The 10904-nt window shown below is 36.2% G+C and overlaps 1 long non-coding RNA gene across 2 annotated transcripts; it reads left to right on the forward strand.

Moving 5' to 3' along the window:
- The first annotated feature begins 2308 nt into the window (after positions 1-2308).
- On the forward strand, positions 2309-10705 carry LOC115923071. 2 transcript variants are annotated; one of them, XR_004063760.1, is made up of 4 exons: positions 2309-2593; positions 7188-7215; positions 8698-8746; positions 10672-10705. It is a non-coding gene; the product is annotated as an uncharacterized LOC115923071 (long non-coding RNA). The 2 variants fall into 2 exon arrangements; XR_004063758.1 differs by lacking the exon at positions 10672-10705 and having other exon boundaries at positions 2318-2593; positions 8698-9008.
- Positions 10706-10904: the final 199 nt, after the last annotated feature.

Below are 10904 nucleotides of genomic sequence, written 5' to 3' on the forward strand. Positions count from 1 at the left end.
AAAAATTGACATGCCTCCTTTAATCGCAAAAATACGCCATGATACCTTTGTCAAAATGAAATATCGTGACGACTGCATTTGTAGAAAATATTCTCAGCTAGAACATATCAAAATTTGAAAGAAAATTGATCAATATTTACAGAGATACAATCAATTTTCAAAAATCTGCTGACGTCATAATATGCAAATTGAAATTTTGAGTTCGGAGGCCATTATGATGACGTCATGAGTCAATTGAGGGTCAAATGAGACATGAAATCATATTTCCAATTCATACTCTATCAACATATGAAAAAAAATTTGGTTCATCTTCCATCCTAAAGCGCTACAATGGATTTTGTATAGGCATGTTTTTGCCCATGTATGCTATGTATTACAAGAGCTCGCACGCACGGACATTATCTTAAACGGACGCTCATTCCGTTATTAATGGTCAGAAAAAGGTGAACAAGGTATCAAAATGCTTGGAAAAATGTGCTAAATATGATGACAGAAAAAATTTGCGATTTTATGTTGGCAAATACCAGTACGCGCGAAAACGCGCGCGCACGCGCGTGCGCGCTTTTTTTGCAAAATGCTTAAAATGGCCTGAAACGTATGCAAAATGAATTTGAGACGATTTGGAGCATTTTTATTTTTTGCGCGCGCGGTGACGCGCGGACGTACGCATGCGCGCGCGTTTTCTGACCTGAAATTGACCGGACGGATATTGACCTTAATCGTGATAAATATGAATGAGAAATGCCTTTCCGTTATGAAGATATGATCATGAGTAAAAAGTACCAAAAAAAACACAAAATGGCGCCTGGATGACGTCATGAAAACTTGATGACCTTGAAAATGTTACTCTAACGTCTCATGACAATGACCTATGACTGTGCCAAAATTGAACGAAATTGACTAAACTGATCTTGAGTTATCCTGTTAACAAAAAAGTGTGAAAATAAATAAAAATAAATAATAATAATAATAATAATAACTAGACTTGAATTCGTCACGAAGACGAATAAGGTGGTCTGTCTAAGTCTTATGATAGATTTGAGAATGGGAGAAGTTATATAGACATGTAAACAATGATGATGATGATGATGATGATCTTGATAGTAATGGTGATGACGATGATGACGATGATAATGATAATGTTGATGATGACGATGATGATGTTGATGATTATGATCATGATCATGATGATCATGATCATGATCGTGAGCATGATCCTGACATCTGATTGAAAAAATGAGGGAGATTTAGATAGCATATAGTCTCAGCTACATTATACTCAAAAATCAATAAAAAACAAGCAAAAATAACGGCGATATTGCTCGCAAAAGACAGGAATGTAGAATCCAGATTTGAGAAAAAGTCATGTCCAATAGAGAATACACGCAAAATGTGAAAAATTGACATGCCTCCTTTAATCGCAAAAATACGCCATGATGCTTTTGTCAAAATGAAAAATCGTGGCGACGGCATTTGTTGAAAATTGTCTCAGTCGGCTAAAACATATCAAAATTTGGAAGAAAATTGATCAACATTTACAGAGATACACTGCAAACAGTATGCCTAGGGTGTGATTGTTACGTCACAATGATGGAGTTCGGTCATAGTGCGCATTTTGTTATATGCGTAATATACATTGTCATGGTCACCAGCAGCTGGTGCGCGATGAAATGTACAACTGGCTCGATTATTGCTCACTACTTTCCCACGCATTTTGCCGTTGACTTTTCAGATCGAGCAATAATATTTATAATGTATTTCGTATAGGCGTGTTTTTGCCCATATGCTATATATTAAAAGAGCTCGCACGCAATAATGCAAGGCCGTCCAGAGGATTTTTTTATGTTGGAAACCGGGGTAAAATGCAATAAATTATTGAAAATTTATTGCATTTTCTGTTTTTTTTTTTAATTCATGGAAACTGCCCCCTACCCTAGCCCCCGCTGCGTACAGTCATGGTTCAGTGACAAAGCAATGGCCTCGTAACTGTGAGGCCCCAGGATCAAAACCGTGTCGATGTGCTATAAGGGCCCTTTTGTGGGGCATTAATCCTCATTACTGTCATTTATGACTTAAGGGCATAGGTCCCCTAGTTGATAAGCATAGGAGCATATACATGATTTAGCAGTCACGCAAAACACACATTGGCAAATCATTGTTCAATAAAATCTGAGAATTATACTATTATTTATCTAGATCTAGTATTTTTAAATTATTTTTAAAATAATTCCATAAATTCCGGATAAAAAAAAAATATTCCACCTTTATGAGCGACAGTGTAGGAGGCTGCCCCCAAAAAAGAAGTGGGCGGGGACGCTAAACATGTATATTCTTTTTACATGGCCTAAACGACAAGGTATCAGATATCCATTGTTTTGACATTCCTTTTCCCTTAGATATAAACACGCAAAATCATGCATTTCGTGAGAAATTATATGCGCGAGAAATATACTGGGCGAATTGTCTGTAGGGCGAATTTAATCTGACCAAGATTTTGGCCGATTCGAATTGCATGCACACTCGTACTCATGGTCATATGAGTATCCGAGTACTGCTGTTTTGTGCTGTTGTGCTGATTGCTAGCTTAGCTTTGGTAAGAAATCGGTTGTTGCTATTGTATTACTTTATCGTGAATCCTTTCTTATTAGTTTGTTGGAGATTTTGCGTTATCGCATAAGTGTGTGAGTGTATTAAACTTTTAAAGGCATTGACTTTGTTTATATCTATAATAATGTTTGCAGTTACAAATCAAGTCTGAGATGCGATACATCTTACGTATACATGTATAGCCTAGGGTCTACGTGTAATATCATCAGCTCAGCGAGTGTGATTGTGATTGAATTTTGAAGCCCTACGAAAAACAAAAAGGAAGTGTTTCAAAAAAGTGAAAATCTTTGACTCAGTTTGACTTTGAGTGACCGGTTTTACCATACTCATTTCCCCCAATAGACCGTAGACCTAGTCTAGATCTAGTTCTAGATCTAGGTCAGTGTTGTTATAAATTAAAAACCGTAAGTCCGTAGGGATCTAGGCCTAGTACTATACTACTACTAGATCTAGATACTAGATCTATCTGACTATAGGCCTAGATTAGGGAGGCCAATGCCCGGGCGTAAGGCTTCTACGCCTACGATTTGTGCGCTCGTCGTCCAACTCCAAGTCAGAAAATTACCAGAAGAAAAAAAAAGGGGAAAAAAAAGAAAACAAATATCTAGGGTCTATGGAATAAAATGTATAACAAATACACAATTAAACACTCCACAACATACCTATAATCACGGATCTGTAACGATCTTTCACCATTTATTGACGATCTTGCAGATTTTGACGTATTTTGATCCAATAATTGGGCTAGCAGACGAAAAAAACGGACGCACAAGAGAAACTAGAGGGTGATGAGGTTAGCTCACTAAAATCCTTCTCAATGACTGAAGGTAGATCCTAAAAATATGGAACCAATTTAATATCAAAGAACTTTTGAAAGAGATTAACATATCAGATGTGCACAAATGTCACTTTTAACAACTAGAAAATATAACGAAAAAAGATTATATCTTTTTAATTGCAGATTTTTACAAACTGCACATTCGAAGGTAGATAGAGTACGATGTTTTTGTCAATCTTGCGTTGGTTTGAGCCCCATACTAGCTAGAGCCATCTCAAATTGAGAAGGAAAATTGTGAACAGAGACCTCATTGTTTGAGCCCCAAATAGAAGTCTTGCGACATCATAATATGAATATTTATGAGCTCCGGTCTCATCGCGCGCAAAACAAATTTGACGTAGTCTCACACATAGTACCTTTTTCTCAGCACTAGACACCAGTGTCGTGCAGTAATGTATGAGAAGTGTAAAAAAAGACATTTCAGTAAAAAAAAAAAAAGTCTACGTGAGCAGTCTATACTCCAATTGAGAAGTGTAATGAATGCCATGATTTGAGCGTGTGTGTTTTAGTGTATGATATCATCATATGGTTAGTGAGAGAGAGAGAGAGAGAGGGAGAGAAATATCTCCGTAAGTAGTACACGTCTATCAATGCGTGCAGTCATATTTGATTCCGTATTGTGATCGCTGCATGCAAGTGCAAGTTGGATTTATCGATCGATGATAATGCAGTGTCAGATCTTTACTGATGTCTGAGGAAATAGTAATTGGAATACATCACAAAACTAAGGTAGGCCTATTTATTTATTTAATTTTTAATTACTTTCTTAATTTACAATGAGTGGCTTTCGAGCTTTCTCTCCATTATGTTTTGACCCTCCATGCCATGGCTAGCATGGTCGATCGCGGCTTGCATGCAATTACCGTACCTGGCCTGCAGTACTGTGTCGGTGTGTGCGACTAATTCAAGGCTAGCCGGTGATGATGAATGTACTTTCGCGCGAAGTTTTGAACTTGTTGTCCGGGCAATGACCATGATGACACGCCCATTCCCTCGGGCCTGTCTAATTCTCAACGTAATTGAAATTGATTGTTTCAAGGCTCTTACGTACGGCCAGGCGTAGAAGGAACCTCATAGGAACTAGCTGGATATCTCCTATTTTATGGAACTTCTGGAGTCGGCAGATGGGTGAGTTTTCTTAGTGAAAGAAAATGCTTTCTTTTAATGTTTGTTTTATTATAAACAAATTAGTAATTAAAAAGTTAGATTTGGGCATTGGCCTCCCTACCTAGATCATAGATCTAGACTAGACCTAGATCTAGTCTAGATCTATTAATTTCTAATTCCAATCATAAATATCTTGATAGTTGATAATTAGACAGGTCACAGCTGACAGGCGATCGGCTTGTAAAAGTCATGGGATAATAATTATCGCCTCGCCAAAGAAGGAGGGGATCTAGACCCCTGTATTAATATGCTGCTCGATGCCCTTCCTTCTTTGTGCCGTAACAAATCTGGTTTAAAATAAATAACTTTAGTAATGTTTGACGGATTTTAATGAAATTTGATATGAAGGTAAATGGTAGATCTATAAAAACACAGCATAAGGTCAATTTCGGAGTTTGTAGGTCAAAGGTCATGGCTCATTAAATATGCGAATCTGGTTTCTATTCGATAACTTTAGTAATGTTTGACGGATTTTAATGAAATTTGATAGGAAGGTACATGGTTTAAAAACATAGCATAAGTTCAATTTTGGAGTATGTAGGTCAAAGGTCATAGCTCATTAAATATGCGAATCTGGTTTCTGTTTGATAACTTTAGTATTATTTGATGGATTTTCATGAAATTCGATATGAAGGTACATAGTATAAAAACACAGCATAAGTTCAATTTCCGAGTATGTAGGTCAAAGGTCATAGCTCATTAAATATGCGAATCTGGTTTAAAATCAATAACTTTAGTAATGTTTGACCAATTTTAATGAAATTTGATATGAAGGTAAATGGTATAAAAACACAGCATAAATTCAATTTCGGAGTATGTAGGTCAAAGGTCATGGCTCATTAAATATGCGAATCTGGTTTCCGATCGATAACTTTAGTAATGTTTGACAGATTTTAATCAAATTTGATATGAAGGTACATGCTATCAAAATACAGCATAAGTTCAGTTTCGGAGTATGTAGGTCAAAGGTCATAGCTCATTAAATGTGCAAATCTGGTTTCTATTCGATAACTTTAGTAATGTTTGACGGATTTTAATGAAATTTGATAGGAAGGTACATGGTATAAAAGGCAAGTTCAGACTAGTCTCGGAAAAATGCGCAGTGCTCGTCGTTAGCTGTAATGCGTATCAGAACAAACCCAAACAAAGACGTGATCGTAACGAGAAAAAAATCATTAAAAACTACGAGAGCACAATTGGAAAGACAACTACTCAAAATTATCGTAAGCAGATACATAACTTGGAGGAAGAATACAATAGTTGTCCAAGAAAAGCCACATAAATAGTGATATTTAAGGAGTTACTACAGGTACAATCATTATCCGAATGGGCCTGCTGATATGTCAGAATTACACGTGTTTAAATTGAACACGAGGCTATAGAAACCAAATACCGCCCTCTACGGTGAAAAGCAGTATAACAAAGGATTCTAGTATTTGCAGCAGGCGATAAAAATGTACCCAGTTACTCCTCGATTATCACAATTTCTGTGGCATTTCTTGGGCGATTATTGAATTCTTTGTCCAAGTTATGTACCCGATTATGGTAATTTTGAGCAGTAGTTGTCTTTCCAATTGCGCTCTCGTAGTTTTTAATGATTTTTTTCTCGTTACGATCACGTCTTTGTTTGGGTTCGTTCTGGCACGCATTACAGCTAACGACGAGCACTGCGCATTTTTCCGAGACTAGTCTGAACTTGCCTTGCAACAGCTATCCGTATCGAAACTTCGTGATTACCAAGTAATTTTCAGCTTTTAAAAAAAAGCATGCGATGTTTAAAATAAGAGATAAATATTTATTTTGTCTTTAAAAAATTATATGATCGGTATATTGTAAAGAAGAATTTTTTAGAAAGCTGTTTTATTATTCTAACATTCATATTTTTTGACCAGATTTATTCAACCTGCATAAATCAAAATGGCGGCTGGAACGTTGTCATTCTATTTTTGCCCCAGTTTTTTTACTTTTAGAGGCACGATAATGGCACTAAACATCGCCAATCATGGATGAAAATAATGTCAAATGGAAGAATATACCGATCTGAGCCGAGGTATGCATTAGTTAATTGATTTGATTGATAAAAAAGGTCACTTTTAAGGGACATACTGATGATAATAATCATGATATGCGCTTTTTATAGAGGCAAGTGACAAATCCTGCGAGCTGATTTCGGGACACCGGGTCCCGATAGGTGCAAGGCCGTCGGGACCCGGTTTATGAAAATCCCGACATGACTCAGGCCTAATCAAAACACGGCCTAAGTTTGATTTCCCAGTATATAGGTCAAAGGTCATAGCTCATTAAATATGCGAATCTGGTTTCTGAAATTGATAACTTTAGTAATGTTTGACGGATTTTAATCAAATTTGATATGAAAGTACATGGCATCAAAACATGGCCTAAGTTTGATTTCCCAGTATGTACCCTGCGAGGGGATGCTATGCTTTGCGTTGACTTGTTTTATTTATGTCATTTAGCATTATGAATGAGGGCTCATTATTTGTATTTATTGTAATATATTCATATTGGTATTTTATTAAATGTAATTTTTTTGTTTTTTTTGTTTGTATTTTAGGTTACTGAGAGTTCAAGAGTTGCAGAAAGTAAGTTGATATGCTTAGAAAGGCTGAAGTCAAGTAGTTTTTAAATTAAAGCTATGACGGAATGAAACAGATCCGCATAATTGGGAACAATTGAATGCAGAATACGAAAGCTATGGCTTTTAGAAATTGTCTATATAACTTTTTGGACACTACCAAGTTACTTTTAATTATGTCAGTAAAGGTATAGACCAGTTTTGGAAACGCCCCCCTCTCAAAAAATGAAATGGTACCTTTTATTACCAATCATGTGAAAGAATATGTTTTGACTAATACCTGATGATACAAATTTTGATACTAATTGATATATTTGGTAAATTATATCTATCCGGAGTGGATAGATATCGCGCATGTGTCGCATAGTCCCATATACATCTTTCTGTGTACAGTGCTTGTAACTTTACCATGACTGGGTCAAATTTCTCATCATTTTGATGATCCACAACCTTTCAGTACACACCAATACTTACCGTATATGCTAGATGATCAACCTTTTGTGATCGATTCCACAACGTTTCCGAAAAAGTTTGTTTAAACACCTAGTGCAAATGATAGATGTATTTTGATTTTAGTCCAATGCAATACATATAGTACAGGTGACCTTGCCTAAGTCGAACTTGGATAAGTCAAAAATTGCTATGGTTGAACGTCTACACGTAGCCCATCCTGTTTTGTCCCATTATTTTATAACCCTCCTAAATCAAAATTTGTCTAAGTCAAAGCTATTTTATGGGTCCCAAAAGATTTGAGTTAGGCCATTAATTTTTGTTTACATGTTTAGCGTCCCAATGCAATCGCATGACCAAAACTGGTCTTTACCTTTAAAGGTACTATGTCCCATTTGCAGGCCAACAAAATGAGAAGGCTACATTCGAACGGCATTTGAAAGATAATACTAATTTAGAAGTTCCCTAAAAAAAAAGGGGGGGGGGGGCTTGAAAATGTCTTTAAGTTGGAAAATAACGACTATTAGTTGTCGAATCGACTTAAGAACTATAGAGCCAGTAAGTAATGGTCTTATTTTCAGACCATTGTACCGAATGGTCGTACATTTTATGCTGCGCAAAGATTCAATCAGTTTAATTTTGGCCATTACAAGCAGAAGTGGGATATTGATGTTGACAAATGTTCATATACCCTTTACAGCTCATTTTATGTACATGTATGTTATTACCAAAGAAGAAAAAAGCCAGTGAGTCACTCAATAGTGTCTGACAGGGAAGCTAGTATAGCAAGTAAACGGGTTTCTTTGCATAATATGAATATTAGGACACTGCTAATGTTTAAATTTGACAGATAGGACATACATGACATATTCATAATTTCTGCAAAGTTCTACATAATTTGATGTTGGCTGCAAAAGGGACCGACATAGTATCTTTAAGCATTGGATGAGGGCTCACTATTTGTATTTATTTGTGTAATATATTCATATTGGTATTTCATGAAATGCAATTGTTTTTTTCTTTTCTTTTTTTCTTTCAGGTTATTGACTGTTTTCAGAGTTGCAGAGAGTTGCAGAGAGTTGCAGAGAGTAAGTTGATCTGCTTAAGAAGGCTGAAGTCAAGTAGTTTTTAAATTAAAGCTACAATGGAATGAAACAGATCTGCATAATTGGGAACATAATTGAACGCGGAATAGGAAAGCTATGGCTTAATGAAATTTCTATATAACATTTTTGACACTTCCGTAGGTATGCAACATAATTTTGTGGACAATTCATAATACTCTTCCATTGGGTGTAGCCAAAATTTGAAGAGAATCCATAGTGAATTATGTAAGGAGTTGATAAAGAAGAAAAAGTTTTTTTCATTGAACACCTAGTGCAAACGTATAGATGTATTTTGATTTTAGTCCAATGCAAAACATATAGTACAGGTGACCTTGCCTAAGTCGAACTGGGATAAGTCAAAAATTGCTATGGTTGAATGTCTACACGTAGCCCATCCTGTTTTGTCCCATTATTTTATAACCCTCCTAAATCAAAATTTGTCTAAGTCAAAGCTATTTTATGGGTCCCAAAAGATTTGAGTTAGGCCATTAATTTTTGTTTACATGTTTAGCGTCCCAATGCAATCGCATGACCAAAACTGGTCTTTACCTTTAAAGGTACTATGTCCCATTTGCAGGCCAACAAAATGAGGAGGTTACATTCCAACGGCATTTGAAAGATAATACTAATTTAGAACTTCCCTAAAAAAAAGGGGGGGGGGGGGCTTGAAAATGTCTTTAAGTTGGAAAATAACAACTATTAGTTGTCGAATCGACTTAAGAACTATAGAGCCAGTAAGTAATGGTCTTATTTTCAGACCATTGTACCGAATGGTCGTACATTTTATGCTGCGCAAAGATTCAATCAGTTTAATTTTGGCCATTACAAGCAGAAGTGGGATATTGATGTTGACAAATGTTCATATACCCTTTACAGCTCATTTTATGTACATGTATGTTATTACCAAAGAAGAAAAAAGCCAGTGAGTCACTCAATAGTGTCTGACAGTGAAGCTAGTCTAGCAAGTAAACGGGTTTCTTTGCATAATATGAATATTAGGACACTGCTAATGTTTAAATTTGACAGATAGGACATACATGACATATTCATAATTTCTGCAAAGTTCTTCAGAATTTGATGTTGGCTGCAAAAGGGACATAGTATCTTTAAGCATTGGATGAGGGCTCACTATTTGTATTTGCGTTGCCAATTTGAGGATCCCCATAGAAAGTACAACAAGTGTTTTCAAACTTTCATAACTCTCTTATTTTATAGCCGATTTTGATGAAACTTTTTTGAAATTGCTTCTCTCATATTACTCTTTCGTATGAGATGATTTTCTCCTTGGGTTTTGGTTTCCTTTTAGTTTTTGTGAGCAGATTTTTTACATTTAGGGTGTTTTATCACTATGACTATATGACTATGACTTTATTTTGGTCTCGGGATGCTCCACTGAGACTATCTTCTGGTTCCGCAAATCCCGGCTTGCCTTAATAGACCGCTGGCACCCGCGCCCGCACTAGTGGTGACGATAAATTGTGCACTGCATTTAATAGATGCACACAACACAGCGCTGTTGCAAAAGCGATAGTGGCTGGTCTTCTTACTTACGAAAATGCCAGATTACAAGTACTTAACATCTAAGCACACTTTCCAGCATCGCTCTAATTAAAGTAAGTATATTCTAGATTCTAATCTATAATCCATATTAATTCATAAACTTCATAATATGGTACAAACGAGCCCTTATCAGGGCTTTTCAATCATGTAAAAAGTGAATGGGGCTGGATCTGGCACATATCTATGTTGACTTAAAGGGGAAGTCTATTTTGAAGCAATAGTGATTTAATAATTAAGTCATTCTCATTTCAATAGATACGAGCTCCTTGATGATTTCTCAAGAATTGCCCAGACGTGTCTATTGAATTTAATTAATTTTTTTTTCTATTCCTTTCTGTCTTTTGCAGGACCGAGGGTGGTACACTCCAAAGAACTCTCCAAAGAACTCTCCAAAGAACTCTCCAAAGAACTCTCCAAAGAACTCTCCAAAGAACTCTCCAAAGAACTCTCCAAAGAACTCTCCAAAGAACTCTCCAAAGAACTCTCCAAAGAACTTGAACTTGCACTTGAACTTACACTTGAACTTACACTTGAACTTGCACTTGAACTTGCACTTGAACTTACACTTGAACTTGCACTT

The sequence above is a fragment of the Strongylocentrotus purpuratus genome, unplaced genomic scaffold (genome assembly GCF_000002235.5).
Source record: "Strongylocentrotus purpuratus isolate Spur 01 unplaced genomic scaffold, Spur_5.0 spur5_contig_828, whole genome shotgun sequence".
In the NCBI taxonomy this organism is placed as follows: Eukaryota; Metazoa; Echinodermata; class Echinoidea; order Camarodonta; family Strongylocentrotidae; genus Strongylocentrotus; species Strongylocentrotus purpuratus.